The sequence below is a fragment of the Asparagus officinalis genome, chromosome 2 (genome assembly GCF_001876935.1).
Source record: "Asparagus officinalis chromosome 2, Aspof.V1, whole genome shotgun sequence".
Lineage (NCBI taxonomy): Eukaryota > Viridiplantae > Streptophyta > Magnoliopsida > Asparagales > Asparagaceae > Asparagus > Asparagus officinalis.
Window position 1 is genome coordinate 20,028,758 of NC_033795.1, and position 4,483 is coordinate 20,033,240.

The following is a 4,483-nucleotide window of genomic DNA, read 5'->3' on the forward strand; positions in this document are numbered from 1 at the left end:
TCATTTTCTAAACTTAGCATGTCATTGTTTTCTTTAAGTGTAGCATTCTCCTTAGTAATGACATCAAGTTTAGAGGCTAACAACTCATGATCGGATTTTAAAATAATATGCTTGCTTTTAAGATCAATAAAATTATTTTGTAATTTTGTATAGGCATGTGATAATCTCTCATATGCACAAGCGAGTTCATTAATAGATAAATCATTATCGGATTCTGAATCGCTTACCACACTAGGGTTATCCCCTAATGGTCGTGTGCCTGATGCTACTCTTGTTAGACCCTAGAGGGGGGGTGATTAGGGTCTTATGCTAATCTAATCCGATTTTATGCCAATTTAAAACTAATTAACAAGTTATCCTAGTAAGTATGAAATACAACAATGTATATGAGCTAGGATAAGCAATATGAACAACAAGATATATCCTAACAAAGAGATATAGGCAATGTATGTGCAAGGATATATAAACTCAAGGGTAAACAATCTAAACTAGATAGTGGGCAATATAATCAACAAGCAATATACAAAGGCGATATAAGATATGAACATAAAAGTAAGTGCGCCAATGCAATCACAAACAAACAATATGATTACGGAGTTTGGTCCCCACGACCTACGTCTCTGCTCCTCACCTCGAGGAGATCTCCACTATCACAACCGGGTTTTCTACGTTCACCCGAACAACGTTTACACCTCACAATACAATCACTATGCAATCACACCTCACACACTAAGTGTTGGTCCTAGCCCGTGTCCTCCTCCTCAAGTGCTCGGTTACAACCTCTCCCTAGGCACGTCAACCGACGCCACTCCTCTTGGATTCGACCCCGTCTCTCACCACACACTTCTCTCGGTGTACAAGTGTATTACAAGTGAATCATCACAATTAGGCTCAATACAAAGTGTTTGTTCTCTACAATGAATGAGAACGAATTATAAGCTCACTCTCTAAGTTACACAATCCCACAACCCAATTATACTATGAATGTAAATACAATAAGCTCAAAGGTTGTGTGTGTACAAAGAGATAAATAAAATCAACTAAACTCAATATAAACACTAGCTTAATAAAATGATAATCAAACAATATGAAATATAAATCTATAGATGACAAGAGAGAGGGAGAAGAATGGATGCTCAAACACCAAGGATGATCTCCACTTTCTCTTGTGAAATTTGCTCCACAAATCAAACTCTTGTAAATGCTTAAAAGCTTTTTAAACAAACACTAAACCCTTAAACAAAAACTTGTAAACCTCTTAAAAACTTCTTTTCAGTTGTAAAACAAAAAGATCAGCAATGGGGGTATTTATACCCTCTAAAAAACTCAGCCAAAACCCCAAAACAAATGACAGAAAAGTCCCCAGAAGACAGCTCAGAAAAATAGCCGTTAGTGTCTAACGGATCTATTGGCGGTCGACCGACAGAACGTTCGGTCGACTGAAAGAAAGAATTCGGTCGACCGACGGAAAATCCGTCGAGCCGGCGTCCTGAGCTAAGGTCTAAAAACAAGAACAAGCAAGCACTCCTCCCTCGTCGTCGAACCCGCCGTGCGCTCGATCACCGATTCTACAAAAAATCGAGCTTCTTGGTCCACCGCGCCACCGTCGACCGACCCGCAAACTCTCTGGAGCCCAGTGACGGCTGAAAATATGAGCGGTCGACCGGATCGGTCGACCGAAAACTGATATGCTGAAAATCTGATTTGCTGATTTTAAAATACTATTTAAAATATCAAATAAATTCTAAAAAATGTAAAACTTTAGGGAATGATTGTAGACATGATAATAAACATGCTACAACGACTGGTTATCAGAAAGGACCTCCCAAATGAAAAATATCATCATTTTACAAAATAGTCCAAAACATGAAAATATGATATACTTGAATTTTGATGTTTTGACATAAACCAACTTTTGAAACTTTGTGAAATGTTTTTATAGACTTAGTAAAACATGTATAAACTGATATTAAAGTCTACAAACTAAGAATACAATATTTTCACAAAATTGCATATCTTATGCAATGTTTTCAAAAACACAATAGAAAATATGAAATATATAATTTCATATCTATAAACATGAAAAACCAAAACATATGCGTGTATATATATAACTATATATATATAGAAACCAAAACTTGTGTATATATATATAACTATATATATACAAAGAAACCAATAAATGTGTGTGTGTAGATGATTGAGCTTAGAGTATTAAACACACATAATATAACACCTAAACTAAAGTTACCCAAGCAATGATCTTGATCTTCATTGTAGCTCAACTTGGTACACGTTGCGGATGAAGCTAAACTTGAATCTTGAACTTGAATTGTACGATGCTTCACTCCACAATTCCGCCAACCTCCTCTTGATATGATCGTGTAGGCTTAATCCATCCAACCTCCAACTACGTTGTTTGTCTATAATAAATAAGAAAACACAAATACTAGACAAACAACATTAGTGGTAAATTGTTTGTTAAACATCATCAAAATAAGAAGGCCAACACCTCTATCACTTGAAGTTGATTCCGCCACAACGCGTCGAATCTCCTCTAAATCTCCTTGATGTGCTTTAAAAAGTTTCCAAATCGTGTAAGCACTATCAAAATGAGCAAATTTGTTAGAAAATGATGAGTCAAAAGCATTAAGCAAAAATCTAACAAAAGCTTGTTCATTGTAAACATTTTCTTATCATAATTGCTCCACTTGGATTTCTCCAATGGGGGCATAATATAAGCACAATCAATAACTTCCCATAAGTCGATATTTCTAGATTCAATAAATATTTTAAATTTAGAGCACCATTGAGTATAAGGGAAATTTCTATATTTTGGAGCAATATTTGGACCATAGCCTAAACGAAATGCATTCATATTCATGATATATATGTGAATTTATGCAAGCAAGACAAATACAATCATAACTAGATTAGAACAAACAATATAACTTGGATCTTTAACTCAAGACGATTAGTCCTTAAATCAAAGAGTACTAAGCTCTAATACCAATTGTTAGACCCTAGAGGGGGGAGATTAGGGTCTTATGCTAATCTAATCCGATTTTATGCTAATTTAAACTAATTAATAAATTATCTTAGCAAGTATGAAATACAATAATATATATGAGCTAGGATGAGCAATATGAACTAAGTGGTATATCCTAGCAATGAGATATACTATGAATTATATGCAAAGATATACAAACTAACACAAGGGTGAAATAAACAATTCTACAAAAGTGATAGGGCAATATGAAGTGTAATACACAAAGGCAATATAAGATGTGAATACAAGAATAAGAACGCCAATGCAATCACAAACAAAACGATATGATTACGGAGTTCGGTCTAATCACTTGACCTACGTCTCTGCTCCTCACCTCGAGGAGATCTCCACTATCACAACCAGGTTTTCTACATTTACCCGAATAACGTTTACACCACACAATACAGTTTTCTAGTTTATCGAAAACTCTACAACTAACACACTATTGTAATCACACTCTACACCCTCTCAAGTGTTAAACTAGACGTGTCTCGCTCAAGTGCTCGAATACAATCTCTCACTAGGTTCGTCAATCGACGCCACTCCTCCTGGGACGATCCCCGACTCTCGCCACACACTTCTCTCGGTGTACAAGTGTATTACAAAGTGATCCTCACAATAAGCACAATTACAATAAATGATTGTTCTCTAATATGGATAAGAACACAATGAAAGCTCATACTCAATTGTTATAACTCTCACCAACCCAAATATACAATATATGTAAAAACAATAAGCTCAAGTGGGTGTGTGTAAATAATGAGTGAAATCAAATCAACTAAACTCAATATAAAACTAGCTTTAATAAAATGATAATCAAATAAATAGATGTAAAGCTAGAAATAGAGTTTAGAAAACTTCTCAATAGATCAAGAGGTAGAGGGAGAATAGTTGGATGTCCAAACACCAATAGATGATCTCCTCAAGCTCTTGTGAAATTGATTTTACAAACTCAAACTTCCAAATGCTTAAAAGCTTCTTAAATAAACTTAAACCAAACTTAAACCCTTGTTTAAAAGTCTTTAAACTTGTTTTAAAAACACTCTCTTTTTATAGAAAAGCTGAAGGCAATGGGGTATTTATACCCACTCAAAACTTTAGCAAAAACCCAAAACAAAGACCAAAAAGCCCAAGAGAAAACAGCTCAAAAACTAGCCGTTAGGACTGATCTGACTGTTCGGCGGTCGACCGCGGTGGTCGACCGCGAGCAACAAAACAGCAAAACTACAGCTCAGAATAACAGACGGTCGACCACGACGGTCGACCGTGAAACTCTCTAGATGATCCATGGTCGATCGCCACATAAAAATCATACTGAGTTTCTGAACTCTTGGCGGTCGACCGTGGCGGTCGACCGCAAACTGATACATGCTAAAATACCGGTTTTGAAAATAGTTTTTGAGACATTTAAAAATATGTTAAAAACAACAAATG